At 37.9% G+C, this 15830-nt stretch overlaps 1 protein-coding gene across 1 annotated transcript in view; it reads left to right on the forward strand.

Moving 5' to 3' along the window:
- The window catches only part of Myo3b (myosin IIIB), a 449152-nt gene extending 435858 nt beyond the window's left edge, over window positions 1-13294 (forward strand). The window contains exon 39 of the mRNA XM_077794873.1: window positions 13005-13294. The gene's annotated coding sequence lies outside the window, so the exon portion shown is untranslated. The remainder of the gene's footprint in view (window positions 1-13004) is intronic.
- Window positions 13295-15830: the final 2536 nt, after the last annotated feature.

The raw sequence follows: 15830 nt of genomic DNA on the forward strand, positions 1-15830 counted from the left end.
GGGCCATGTTTGCTAATGTTGATTCGTGCTAATGTTGATTCGTGGGATATCGTAAGGTATTTATTACCAGTTTCCTAGTGACCGTTAACATAACCTCCAATATAAAAGGATTGTCCTATCACCTACACCATTTTATAGACATTTCAAAGTTCAGAGACTATTTCTAAAGTAAATGTTTGGGGACTTCTTTTTTGTATTTATATAGGGTGCCCCCTTTCTGTGTAGAATAGACAGAATTGTATTCGTTTTTTATCCCAAATTAAATTCTATGTAAAGTGGAAATGTTAAAAGGTTGTTGAGATTTTCTCCTAATTTTTTTTCTTGTTTGTATCATGACTCACACACCATACCATATCTACTCACACCCAGTAGTTTGAGTCATTTGATTCATTGAGGACCTCTCAATAATGCCACAGAGTAGTTATTGACCAAGTCAATTGGTTGAATGACTGAAAAGGTCATCAGCTCAAGATTGTCAATGTGTCAAAACCTTGGGACTGTTTGTCCTGTAGGCCCAGCCAGCTCAGGGGTTTGGGATGCTCATGTTGAAAATAGAGAAGAGTTTCTATGCATATAACATGTCTGTGTGATTTAATAACTTTTCTTAGCCAATTCACATCTTTTCCCCAATACTAACACATACAAGTTATGATAAGAAACCATTTTCTCAAGCACCACAGGATCCCCAACTTCTCAAAGACCTCAGCAGATATTCTTAACAACTAACACAGACACTTGTATGGTTTTGGCGCAGCCAACCATTGTGCTTGCAACTCAGTGCTTATAGATTCTTTCCAATCATGTGACTAAATATCAATCCAACTGAGAGTTTAAAAACTGTCAGAGCTCTCTTAAAAAGTGTGATAGACATTATCTGTGTATCTCATATTTTATATTATATAGCTTGAAATGGAGCTTGGATCTGTTAAAAAAATTCATTTACTCAATAAGTATGTATAGAATGCCTATGTCTATGCCAGAGATTGGATTAAACTCATATCTCCACTATACATGGAACCCTTATATTATTTTATGTTTCTTTTCTTTCTGCATTCTTGCTATAAATAAGCCACACTAGACAATTCTCCGATTCTGCTGATAAATGCTGAGCTGTCCACTTGATAAGGTTTTCACACAAAGATCACAGGGAAAAAATCACTTCCTGCAAGGACCTCAGGGGTATTACCCACTTTCTCTTGATGGTTTTGGCTCCAGGGGGTCATATTGTCACATCACATTTAACCAATCCCATTATCTCAGTGATAGTGCCCACTTTTTCCCATTCCATTTTTAGCTGGAAAGGAGCCTGCTATTTTCAGCTTTTAGGATATACAGGAAAGAACCAAAGGGGTTGAGGTCACAGAAGTCTGTCTGTCCCACTCAATTCCATAGGGCTGAGAGAGGTCTTGCGGGCAAGAGCCACCTCCTCTTCTTCAAAAGATGAGACAGGTGAAACAAGATTCTGAGGCCTGCCCCAGCCCAGGACAGGTCAAGATAGTGACAGCTAAACCAGTGTTTGTCCAAGAGCCTCCTCATGGTGTACCAGAGCCACCAGTCCTGCTTGGTGGAGACCTTTGCCCAGCCTACCATACGTCGTTGGCAATCAGAGCTCAGGAGGTAGGTAAGGGATCACCCCTCTCTTAGTGATTCCCTTGCACAACAGGTTTGAGAATTTCTGTTGCAAATCTTCATGGATAAATTTACACATCTTTAACTTTTAATGGACTAAAACATTGATTTAAGTACTGTGGGAAACACTGGGGTGGAGTTTATTAAAACTCAAGACCTTAAACTATCATGTTGAGTGCCAAAAATTTACCTTGGAGTGGGTCTCTGAATTTCTCTCTTCCCAAATTCTTCTCTCCAGCTCCCCTTTCTCTGGACAAAGGAATGGTCCCTTAGGGCTAAAAATTAATAGCAGCAGCAGTAAAGACTGCGGGTTAGATGCAGAGCAGGACTAGGCATTCGATCTAAGAAACTGTCCTTGAAAAGATCAAAGCAGAAGGCAAAATATTGAAGTTTCTGTTGTAAACATTTCCTCTCTATCTATCTATCTAAATCACCTATAATCTGTAGAGATTAACAAAACTGGAAAATTTAGCCCTGAAATAAGAATTTCCTTCTAAATTGTTCTGAAGTTAAGCTTCTTTATTTTTACTTATTTATTTTTATACTACTAGAGATTGAATCCTTTTAATTTTTTTTATTTATTATTTTGAGACAGGGTCTCACTAAATTGCCCAGGTTGGCCTTGAACTTGCAGTCCTTCTGCCTCAGCCTCCCAAATCACTGAGATTACACGGTTGCATCACTGCACACTCCTAAACATCTTGAGGAGACTACAGATATGGCTGCTGTTTTCCCTATTACAAGAAGTAGGATTTTTCCTCAGTCTCTCTCTGCCACTTCTGGGAGCTGCCTAAACAGAGAACTCTGTGTTATCTTTTCTCCTCCTCCTGACTTTTGTCCCATATTAGCGACCCCACCATCATTGGCCAGGCTTACTAGCTTACCTCTGATCCCTACGCTCCTTCCATACGCTCTGCCTGGATCTAGACACAGAGATGAATGTCCTTGCCCTCCAGCTTCGTGCCATCTGCAGGGGACAGCAGTTAAAGACATCTAAACCCCCTGTCTATTTCCAGCGGGATCCTCTTGGCCATGCCTCAGTGCCTTCTCTTTCTCCTCTCTGCCCACCGTGAACTCTGCAGTTTTTCTCCTGGGCCCTTTACTGTTTTCTGGGCACTGTTTTTCCCCACACATTACTGAAAACATTTTGCAAAGGAGAAAGAGCTTCTTTGGTGGGGCATTAGATTAAAGAAAAGACATTTGATGAAGAAATCCTTTTAAATAAATTTTTAAACTATGTACAAGTTTTACTTCGACTTTGAAGAAAAAATATTGTTGGCTTCATGGTATTATTTTGAAGTAACTAAGGTAGCTTTTAATTACACAAAAATAAAGGGAGGACTAGGTGCGGTAGCACATGCCTGTAATCCCAGTGGCTCCAGAGGCTGAGGCAGGAGGATTTCGAGTTCAAATCCAGCCTCAGCAAAAATGAGACACTAAGTAATTCAGTGAGACCCTGTCTCTAAATAAAATACAGAATAGGGCTGGGGATGTGGCTCAGTGGCCAAGTACCCCTGAGTTGAATTCCTGGTACCAAAAAACTAAAAATACAAAAGGGGAGAGATAAATAAGAGAACAATGTTAGAGTAGATATTTACCTGTCTCTGTTTTCTGGCACCAAACAGCTAAAGCACAGTCTTACCTAGTTCCCTCCTGTACTAGAAAATACATGTTTGTGTTAAACCAGTTATATACATGTATATATAACTGTATAGTAAAGTGAGAAAATTAAGTAGAGATTATGTAGGAACTAATTGAGCATGAACTATTGGTTAATATCTGAGAGGGGAAATATTAGGAAGAAAATGAAATTAGACCATGCAGGAAAGCTGTCTTTAATTAATGTTTTAACTCATTCCCACCTCCAAAAAAACTACATGAAAAAATATTAAAATGTAAATAGAAAATTTTGCCTACTGAAAAGAGAAAACAGCCCTCCAGATGGACAGAAAGGACATACAAAGCCTAAACATGGAATATTACTCCAGAGTAAATCAGTCCCCTTTTACTATCCTTGTGAAGGAAAATAGCAACACCATTTCTGCTAATATGGCCAGAGTGGCCACACCAAAAAAAAAAAAAAATAGTCTTAGTGTGAGACCTTGGAATATATGTGAGTCATTTATTTTATTTATTTGGTACTAGGGATTGAACCCAGGGGCACTTTACCACTGAACTAAATCTATAGTCCTTTTTATTTTTATTCTAAGACAGGGTCTTACTAAACTCCATAGGGCCTTGCTAAGTTGCTGAGGCTGGCCTCAAACTTGCCATCCTTCTGCCTTAGCCTCCTGAGTCACTGAAATTACACATGTTGCTAAATCATTCATTTTAACAAGGATAGGTGATCTGTCCTGGAAATTCCCCAGATTTTAAACCAGATCATCAATTAACCAGGAAATATTTAACATGTTGTTGCTATGTGTGGAACATGTAACACAGTGCCTTGGCATGGCAAAGACTTGGCACTGTACGTGTAATTTAGAACATTCCATCACATTTATCATCTTTTCCAAAATGATTTTTTTCCTCTTAGTCATTCAATGTCATACATTTTTTAGGGTATCTAGTCCTACAACAACAGTAGATTTTATGTCCAATCTATCAGCAGGCACTGGTTTTAAAAAGCCATAGCACTAAGACATTTATAGAATCAGGTTGCAAATGAGTCAAATTCAGTATGCCCTAGTCTTGAGCTTTCCCTTTGATTGCTTTATTATTATAGCGAAGACATAGAGGCACATACTAGGTGTTCAGGACTTCAAAAGTATCAGAATGAAAAGTAAAATATTTAACCCATTATTGTCTCTTGTACTCCAGACTGGCTTTTTCCAAATGATGTCCACAGGTCCACCAAGTATTGGGAGGACAGAGGAAGCAGACAGATCTCTACCTGTTATTCTTATGTGTCATAACTTAACACCATAACTCAGAGAAAAGAGGAAAAAGCCTTTAGTAAATAAGATAAAACCTGCTAAACTAGAATTCTTTAATTAGACAGAGCACATAAGACTTTCAGTGGTTTTTAAATAAAATTCCCTCTGAATCGTCTTGATCAATTCATGTGGTGATGGGCGGGGGGGTAGCTCGTTGGTAGAGTGCTTGCCTAGCAAAAGCAAGGCCTGGTCCTCAGCAACACACACACACACACACACACACACACACACACACAAAATCTTATTCATGAAGTCTGATAAACTTTCTCAGTTTTTCCAAATTAAGTTATCAGGAAAAACAAGACCTGACCTCAGAGGCTGAGTCTAGCAATTCATTCTCATAAAGGGGTATATTTACTAGTTTGTAATTTAAGTCTACTATGAACTAAAACATTTTTATTAATCACTTAACTTCTTACTAGTGTTCATTTTATATCAGATGATATAATTTTGATTAAATAAAGTATGCTTTTCTTTTTAAAAATTATTTGCCAGGTGCTGTGGCACATACCTGTAATCTCAGCAACTCAGGAAACTGAGGCAGGAGGACTGCAAATTCAAAGCCAGCCCTAAGGGCCTTAGTGAGGTCCTAAGCCACTCACTGAGACCCTGAGTTCAATCTCTAGTATCAAAAAAATAAAACATAAAAATAAAAAGTATATTACTTAGGCCTTAAACAATGTCAGACTAACTGTCTACAGAGCACATACACACATTCTAAAATAATGGACTTCAACTAACCAGCATCGTTATAAAAGGTAGTACAAAATAACACAGGTGTTTTAGCAAGTATTTCATTAAAATCTGTCCATGGAAAATCTGAGAAAAAAAAAGAAAATGGGTGTCTGTCCCTAATTCCCAACAGTGAGTGTCCTTCCTTTTGGATCTGTCTGTGTTATTAGATGAGAAGAGAGAGTACAAGGTGAAAATAACAAGGAATAGTACCATCAAGGATGAAATGACAGAAAGTTTGCCAACCACCTGCCAGGTGGGAAAATCCTGACAGTTCATCCACTTCCGAAATGCCCAAGGTATTCTTTGCACAAAGACATACACAGAAGTTGTACATAGATGATAAATTGCCCGAGTCTCTGATTCACAAAATCTCTACGACCACCTAATGTTATTTTTAAAAATGTGTGAATACATACATCTCCATTTTTACTTTATAATCTGAGCTAGAGAAAATTTACTGCAGCATTATCATCCAGGCCTCATTACCTCATGGTTAATTAGCTAACATTTGTAAAGCGCTTTGAAGATGAAAAGCATCATATAAATGCTAAGAATTATTAAATAATATGAGAGGAAAATCATAAAATAGATACATTGTTAACATTAATTTGTATTTTATCTTTGCTTATTATCTTTCCCCTAGTATCTGTCATTTAGGGCTGAACTATATATAAAGGCCGGGGGAAGTTTCCCTGTCTACCTCAATTGTGACTCAGTATTGTGCTGGCCCCAAATTAATACTTGCCAAAAAACAAGTTCTCAGACTGAAACGAATTAACTGTCCACAGAGATCCTCACTTATACTAGGAAAAATGTTAAACTAGTTAAACAATTCACTCCCCCCACACACACACACACACATACAGATAAAAGATGTATCAATTCAGAAGCAATTAACAAGCATTTCTGTTTTGTTCAAGACAATGCAAAATACACTAGCAAGATTAGCTGAATCATTTGGGTGAGAAACATATGATTCTACTTTGCTCCCACAGTATGGTTGCAGATCCAGCTGCTGAATAGGTTAGGACAGTATATTATGTGGTGTTGACTGTTCCCTACATTTTGCTGTCATCAAAGCAAGTTAAACAAACTTTTCTGAAGCCCTGTCATCCCGCCTCCTCCTCCCCCAATCCTAAGTGGACAGAAGGACAGACAAGCAAACCTGCTTAAAAAAAAAAAAAAAAATCTTTGGCAGCTTGCCAGGGATGACACAGGGAAGAGAAGAAAAGGCAGTGGTAAAATATTCTTAAAATAAGTTCATGATGAAGGCTTTCAATGAAACAGGAAATAACAGATCAAGTGCATTCAAAGTATTTGCAAACTGTTTAATTGGGTAAAGGCAAGTCACCCTTTTCTGATCACAGCAATGTCTTTATTGTGAAGCGCTCTTCAGCGATACTAAAGTTAATCCCAAGTCCTGTTACAGGAAACTCATCCTTATTAAAGTAACATTAAGTGCTCCTTTTTTATTGATCTTCCCCTTCAGCTTAATGATAGAAACTTACTGATGTTTTAATAATAACCTCACAAGCTTTATCTCATTTTACTTTGCCTTGGTACTAAAAGATGCAGTGGAAACTAACTTAGCATAAACATTTTGCAGATGTCTTTAAAGGCCAGGGGGAGGTGGGGGGAAAAGATTCAATTGAGCTGCGTGTTAACAAAGATGGCTGAAAAACTAAAAGATAAAAGGGAGGCTCCAGTGTGAACATCAAAGAATTGTTAATGACAAGAAATACCATTAGGGTTAGCATCTCTTTTGTTTCAACCCTTTCACACCTGCAGCGTGTGGTGAGCTAAGCCTTTGTTCCAAAATCTGAATTACCTCCATTAGCACTTATAGAAAAAAATGGTTGCAAAACAACAGAAACGTACTTTTGGCTCTCCCCTTTGGCTTGAAAAGTCAGAAATTAGTTAGGTATCTGTGGATTTCCTTCTAGTCACTGGTGTAACTATAGAGATTATAGAAGGGTAAGGTAATAGGTTGCAAATGAGTCGGGTTGAAATGTGAGAATAGCTTTGTAACTCAAAAAAGAGAGGTAATGTAAGCAATGTGGAGAAGCACGCATAAGAAGCTCCAACATTAGCAATAGCAAAATCAGAGCGTGAAATTCAGATTAGCCCTCCCCAGGCTGTGAGAGGAAGGGGGTATCACAAGACTTGGCATGGCGAAAGGTGTAACCTGTTTTATTTGGCCCCTGAAAAATTTTAACAGATGGTAGGACCAGCTGTCTTTTTCAGCCATTTAATAAACTCTTCGGTGGTAACAGTTTGGAAAGTGGGGGTTTTTCGTTTTAGGCCAGAGGAGAAAATAAAGAAATCTGTCCCAAGTTGTGTTTGCCAAGTAGTAAGGCCTGGAAACGGAAACGTTAGGAAAAGTTAAAAGTGGGAAGAATCTAGTCGACCATATTATAATTGTGTCTTTTTAGAGAGCAGCAACAAAAACAAATCCCTCCCTGCCAAATGAGGTGACTAACTACTGGCAAAACGTGTTTTGTCTCACCATCTTTATCTGGGATTTTAATTTTGGTCTTTCAAAAAGAGATGCCTGGTTATTTGTTTAATGCTCATTGACAAAGCACTGTAAGGCAGCAGTTACAAAAGGAAACAAACTAAAGCTTCATTAGAATTTAGTACTCACAGAAGGGAAATACTTTGTTATAAAGAATGAAAGGGTAAATTCCTTCCAATTTACATAATTAGTCTAAAATGGCATAGAACCTTCCTAATCATGTCCTGTAAATTACAGAGCTCTGCTCCAGACCTCAGGGAATGGGAGAAATGCTCATGTCAAGTTATTTTCAGAAGAGGATCTAAGAGGTTTTGCTTTTGTGCCTAAAATGTTTCATAAAATTGGCAATGTTTTCCCACCAGTAAAATGGCAACCCTTGGTTATGGGAGAAAGAGAAAGAATTTATTTGCAAAAATTCTCCCCATGGCTACAAACACAACTCTTCCTTTTGAAAATGCCCTTAATTCCTGGTTGAGTGACAGCCACTTTCCTTTGACAAAGCTTTGTTCTGTCCACAGGCCCATTGTAGATATCAGATCTGTATCACTGCAAGTAAATTACAATACTAATATGTAAACTCTTTTTAAATTAGATTAGACCATCTTTTTAGAGAACTAAAGCATATGCAGCTTTCATTATATCTCGTGAATCCCTTTTTTTTCTTAGTTCTAGCCTCCCTCCTTTCTGGACTGTTGGTAATGTTTTGGCTCCTTAAAAAGGTAGCAAAGAAACCAGGCAAGGTGTCGCATGCCTGTAATCCCAACAACTCAAAAGGATTGTAGGTTCAAAGTCAGCCTCTGCAACCTGGGAAGCCCCTGAACAGCTTAGCAAGACCCGGTCTCAAAATAAAATATATATTTTTAAAAAGGGCTGGGGATGGGACTCAGTGGTTCAGAACCCCAGGGTTAAATCCCTGGTACCAGAAAAATAAAAATAAAAAAGATAGCAAAGTGTAGGTGGTCATAGAAGCATAAGGAATAATTCTACCTGGATTAAGTTAGTTCAGTCATCAAGGCTAGTTACCAAAATTAACAGAATGCCATTTCTAATTCTTTAATTACTATGATTTGTGACATGCCTTAGACAAATTACAGTCCTTCCTTCAGGGTATTTTTTCCAGTCTGTAACGAGGGAACACCATTCATTCAACACGTCCTTAATGAGTACCTACTCCACTCCAAGTACTGTGCCAAGAGCTGGAATAGCAAAGGGATAAAGATCCCTATTCCTTTGGAGCTTATATAGCCTCACATTGTCACTGGATAAACATTAGAGAAAGTTTACAAACATAAAACATCCACAGCAGAATGTTTAAGCTCCATCTATGCAACTTCAAAATTACCCACATGATGCAGATGGCTTTGACAATTAAATCTGGGGCAAGGGGACTTCCACGCTCAAGAATAAGGAAGCAACTTCAAAATTCATCCTGGCAACCCTTGGCAAAGAGTTGGTTTTTTGATGTGAATGTTTCTTTTCCAGTCACTGGTTTCAGAGATCACAAGCTCCTCACTAAAATGTGATTATCTAGAAGTTATATGTATCTAGAAATTACATGTATTTTTTATCACACATGACAAAGTACTTTACTAAATTTGGAGAATAAATAGTTTCGATTAGAAAAAATAAAGACATGGAGCCTTTATAGAAAGACTTTATAGAAAGAGAAGTATTAAAACTACCTGAAAACTTGGTTTATCTTGTGCCTGGAAGATAGAAACTTTCAACTAAGTCTAGTCCCACCTCCAATATTTCAATACCTTCATTTCTGTATGAAGCACTTTCAGATTACCCGAGTCAAATTAAATACTGACACAAATTCTATCCAATTTCCCAGAATGTGAAAGTACAGTTCACCCTGAATACAAGAGAGAAATTAGAAATTCATGCAAAACCCAGATGAAACTGGCCAGGTAATTCATTGTTTCTCTACAGAATAGTAGGCCACTCTCAAGGGTGGCTGGCCATTTCACCTTCCCAGCCAAGGCCCCTGCCCAAGCTAAATAGCTCTCAGGGAAGGGCACCAAAAGCAGAAGCCCCTAGGAATAAAGTCAGTGATACTTAAGTACAGTTGTGGCAGTAGACTAGGTCCAAACACTTATGCTGCTTCCTAATGCACTCTCATAAAAAAAAAAAATGCTATATTTGACTTTTTGTTGTTGTTTTACTAGACTCCCCTTAGACAGTGAACTGCAACATTCCTAGCAAAGACAAAACACTAGTTTACACTCATGAAAATAAGGAGTGATAAAATAGTAAAGACCATAAAAAGGTGACAAATATTGACCTGTAACTCACCTTAGGATTGTTGGGAAATATTACTTTCAGAATTCTCCAAATATCCAGGAAACTCTGAAATAAGAGAAATGATATAAGAACCCTCATATCAGGCATTTTCTAATAGGATAAAATAATTTTTTTGATCCAAGTGTATTTTATCTCTGAGCTATATCCCAGCCCTTTTTTTTTTTTTTTTTTTTTTTTTTGAGAGACAGCTTGCTAAGTTGCTAAGGCTAGCCTCTGACTTGCAATTCTCCTACCTCAACCTCCCCAGTCACTGGAATTGTAGGCATGTGCCATCATACCTGACTAAATTATTTTCTTAAATTCGTAGCTCATGAGAAATCAAATTATTTCCAGTTTCATTGCTATAATGAATATAATTGCAAACATCGAAAAGGAACTATTTCTCAATCTCATTAATATCACTCAAAGAATATTTATTGAATGTTCACTATGTGCCAGATACCTTTCTTCTGATGCAAAGAGCCCCAAAATATTACAGGGACAGGAAGAGGGAAAAAAGAAGAAATAAGGTGAAGGAAAATAAAGAAGAAACTATTTACTGGATGTTAAAATGTACTATAAAATTTATATATATATATATATATATATATATATATATATATATATTACTATCTCCAGAGTAGACAAATAGAATAACAAAATAGATACAAAATAACCACAAGTATATCTAAATTATTCTCTTAATTTTTATTTTAAATTGTAATTTTGTCTTTTTTCAAAATACCTTCATTTTGTTTATTTATTTATTTGGTGTTGAGTATAAAATCCAGTGTCTCACATGTGCTAGGCAAGCACTCAACTACTGAGTTATACCCCCAGCCCTCATATCTAAGTGTTTCTTTATGATCCAGGTGAAATTTCAAATCAGTCAAGAAATGATTTGAAAATTAATTGAATTTTTGGAAAAAAAAATTCAGTGTCATTCTTAAGATCTATGAACTACCTGCTTGCAAACCCCCAAGTTTGTCTGCCATTGGCTCACAGCAGAAGGCACAAAGTTCCCGGGTCTCAGACCACCGCAGCAGCAGTAGTAGCCAGAGAGTCAGCATTTGCACCTTTCTTCCAATCTTCCATTCCCACAGACTGAAGCTGGGGGCCAGCTGCTGCCTGCATGCAGTGCCGGGGATACAGGAGAGGTACCCCAAGCTTAAGAAATCTAGTCTTTTTGTAATGGGCAGTAAGCCTGCCTGATCTTTGCCCCAGATGGAGGTATTATCTTTATTAATATTGCACAACCAAAAACCTGCCCCCTGCTCTTAAGGGGACATTGTCTCTACTTTCCAAGTCTGTTCACCACATAAACATCCTTGAAAAGTTAGCGGAGGATAATGGCAGTCTGCTCATGAGACATGCAGCAACATGACAGATATAGGAGAATGGTCTCCCAACAGGCATTAACTTTTGCTTGATTTTTAAAGAAATCTGGATAAAGAAAGGGATCAACGTAAAAAAAAAAAAGAAAGAAAGAAAAGAAAAAAGAAAACAAGAAGAAATTATAACAAAGTAGGAGAAAATATATACGAATGTTTTCATACTTTTTAGGTAGGGAGACCTTTCCACACATAATGTTAAAGACAACCTAATGGAAAAAGAATAATGGATTTACAATTTTTGTAGTTTTACGTATCAGTTAAAAATTACATTTAATTTTTAAAAGATGGGTGTCACTACTTATGATTTTAAATTATAATCAAATTGCACTGGGGAAATAAAGCTATTTTCCATATGTACTGAATTTCTGTTTGGGAAGATGGTAAAGTTCTGGAGGTGGATTGTGGCAATGGTTACACAACAACGTAAATGTATTGAATGCCAATGAATTGTACAGCTAAAAATGTTTAAATGGTAAATTTTGTGATGTATATTTTAAAATATTAGGTTGCAAATATAATCTGAAAGATGACATTTGTGGCATAAAAACAATATTTTCACTTAATCCGTATGTATTGATTTCTATGATGCACTAAGAATATATGAAGATCAAAATGTTACAGTCTTATCTTCATGGAGAGTAGTGAGTTCCTACAAACTATTAAGAAAAAGAAAATCATCCCAATAAAGACAGACAGCTCACACAAGTTGATAAATTATGAAAAAGTGTTAGACCTCACTAAAAATAAACTAGAAATTATAAATAGAGTATCATTTTTTACTTTCAGAATGGCAATGTTTTCTTAATTGAAGTGTTATTTGTGAGCATATTAGAAAATGGGTACTCTCAAACTCTACTCTTAGGGATATACATTGGCATCAAATCCCTGCCTGCAACTCCAGATATATCAGGAGCCTTAAAATTATGCTTACTTTTTGCTCAGCTGTTCCCCCAAAAGGGATATATCCTGAGAGACCAGTCTGAGATATGTACAAAATATTGTTCTTTGCAGCATTGTATGTAATAGCAAAAACAATGAAACAAAACCCCATTGGAAGTCATTTAAATATTCACAAGTAGGGCATTGTAGTGTAACCATATAATGGAATACAATTAGTCTTAAAATAGCTCAAAAAGGAGGAAAAAGAAGCCTGGTTATTAAAACTGCAAAAAAAATTATAGCATACTCTTAAAAACAGTATAAATACTATTTTCAATTTTCAAACAGGCCTATGTAACCATGAAAACTATTAGGAAGACTTATACTAAAAGGTTGGCAATGTTGGTATTCCAGCACTGAATATTTAGTAGTCATTATTAGTCATTATTAGGTAAGAAATATTAAAGGGAAGAGAGTAGCTGACCCTTTTCCCTTCATTAGAGGTATATTATTTATATTTGAAGAAACCTAACTATAATTTAATTCATTCTTGAATGTAGAATACTTTTCCATGTAATCTTTTTAACAGTATCTAATCCTGTTTTAAATCTTTCTGTTTCTTGTTAAAAGGTTCTAGGAATGGACTTGCCACCAATCCTCCTGAGGAAAGGCCTTACAAACTGCATTTTTAGTCAATGAATAAATTTTGGCACATCATAATAATGGATTATTGAATAACTGTTAGAAATTAGGATTTCATTAACTGTGTAAAACCAGGGAGAAATCTTTATGGTAAAAGAATATAAAAGGCTGTGCATGATGTACACTCTGGTTTCCATAGTTCAAGGACAGGTGTGGAGCGTGGCAGGTAATGAATCGACTTCCCACGGCGAGAAGATGGATTCCAACTCTTCTGTTTTCATTGGAACTTCTGAAAATTACAAAAAACAAGGGCTGTGTGAGACTTGAGAGTGGACTGATGTGAGAGAGAAGCAAGAAGATTTAGACCAGAACACGTGGGGGCCTGTGCCTTTGTAGGGTGACCACCTTACCCACAGCACAGCCTCAGCCTGGCACGCTTCAGGACTCAATTTCTTCAGCCTATCATGTGATATTCTGGCTCTGGAGGATTGATCAGTGCAATCTAAAAGTTTTCATCATGTTTTAAGTCAAAATCTTTTTCTTACTGTGCATTGTGAGGAAAGCTCGGGAGAAAGTCTGTGAAACAGTTCTGCAGGGCCGAGCTGCTCCCATGGATTCTTCAACCCCTGATCCCTGAGACACCTCTGCTGCCCTCCTGAGTTTTTAGGAGAGCTGAAACCTTTCTTTCTAATCTTTCAGATGATGAATGAATAAAACAGAAAGGGAATTTATTGTCAGTAGGAAAATCTAACCACACTCCAAGTTAGGATGAGTGTTTGGAGAGGCTGAAGTCCATGAGGTAGAGGAGCCATAGGAAGGTTCTCAAAGTGCTGGCTGGAGGCTCTGCATTACAGCCACCCAGGCCATGCATCGAAATGTTGAGTCCCAAGCCATTAGCCATGCTGACTGATCAGTGTTCAAGGTGGGCGCAGGCCTCTGCACTCTCAAGGGGCCCTGTCTGAAGTGAGCCAGTGTGCAGTTAGGATAACTGGGCATCATCTCCATTGACAGCTCTCTGCCCAGGGGAGTTTTCCTGAAGACAGAGAAAACCCTGCCTCAGTCAGGCCAGCTGAGCATCATCTGCCGGTGACTGACAAATACTCCATCCTTCAAAATTCTTGCCCATTCTCTACCTCCATCACCACAATCCTCTGACCTTACAACAGTGTCTTAGGAAAAGCAAAACACCACTAATTAGAATCCTGTTCATCCTAGTTAGTCTTATCAGTCACATTTGCAAATCATTTCTTATGGCAGTTTGAGAAATTTCCAAAGATACAACCATTTCATAAATATTTATATTTCAATTTCAGAGGAACTTACTTTCTTATTATGTTCCCAATTTTGCCTATATGCTCTACTTGAGTTCTGAAAAATCTCTATATATTAATAAAAATCAATAAAGTCAAAATTGAACTGCTCCTGGGCATGGTGACACATGCTTGTAGTCCCAGCAGCTTGGGAGGATCACAAGTTCAAAGCCAGCCTCAGCAACGGAAGGTGCTAAGCAACTCAGTGAGACCCTGTCTCTAAATAAAATACAAAATAGAGCTGGGGATGTGGCCCAGTGGTCAAATGCCCCTGAGTTCAATCCCTAGTACTCCGCCCTCCCCCCAAAAAAAGAGATTGAATTCCTAATAGAAAACAAGAATAAAATACTTCAAAATTCCTTTCTTTTCTGGTATTCTCTTTTCTAACTCACATCAAAACTTCTAAGGAAAGGTAATGACCATGGTACTGATTTTTTATTTTGCTTCTGACAGTTAAATTCAGGGCCTAAAATTTTGCATTAATTACATTATTCTTTTGATAATAAGAGAGATGCGGCTGATTCTTTGAAACAGTTGTGGCCAGATGGAAGTATAACGCGAATATGACAGTATTTATGAAAGTCGTTGGATTGACTGCTCTGGGGACCAGAACTTGAGATTTCTCTGCAGAACAGAACATAAGCAAATGAAGGTTTTAGCTGTGGTTGCCCACACTCTGTCACTGAGCCTCAGCCCTGTCCTGCTGGGGCCACCAGCACCAGGTGGAAGAGCAATTTGGTCTCCTCTCGACTTAATCCGCGCCTGTCTGTGGAGACCTCACCGAGGTGCCAACTGTAAGATGGCTCTGGGTTTCAAACACCTGTCCACTAGGAGCTGGACTTCTACCCCCAACTTCCTTTCAAGCAGCCACAAGGCAGACATCAGATGGTGGCAACTTCTGGTCCCTCCTGAGAGGATTGGTTCCATGGTGTCCCACGGCTCCTTGCTACAGCTTCACCATTTTCTGGGTATTTATTCGAGTGTGTAATTTTGAATGTAGACTAAAAGCGCGAGCGAAATCTTCTTCGGAAAGCCATACAGAATCATATGGACAACAGGGCTGCGCTTTCCTTCTCTCTGATCCCCACAGCCATCCTTTAACCTCTTGTATTTGGGTGGGTTTTTTCTTTAATTTGATTAATATTAATTCTGTGCATCATCCTAAATATTTATGAACTATTTTAATCCTCATAACCGTAGAAAGTAAGTACTGTGATAACACACATCTTAAGAGATGAAAAAATGAGGCATGGGGAGGTTAAGTGTCCAAAGTCATAAAGTAGTTAAGTGGAGCAGCTGGCAGCCAGGCATTCTGACCCCAGAGTCTGGGCCGAAGGTATTCTTTTCCACATTTTCCAGATAAATACTCCAAGGGGCGAGAAAGTACTTGGTCTACCACTTCACACTCTTGTCTCTTCTAATTGTGAGTCCTAATTTATTCGCTTTTACAGACTTCAGGATGACATGTGGCTGCCCTTGTTTGCATCCTCCCAGCCTGTGGTGT

This window comes from Urocitellus parryii, chromosome 1, assembly GCF_045843805.1.
Source record: "Urocitellus parryii isolate mUroPar1 chromosome 1, mUroPar1.hap1, whole genome shotgun sequence".
NCBI classification, from domain to species: Eukaryota; Metazoa; Chordata; class Mammalia; order Rodentia; family Sciuridae; genus Urocitellus; species Urocitellus parryii.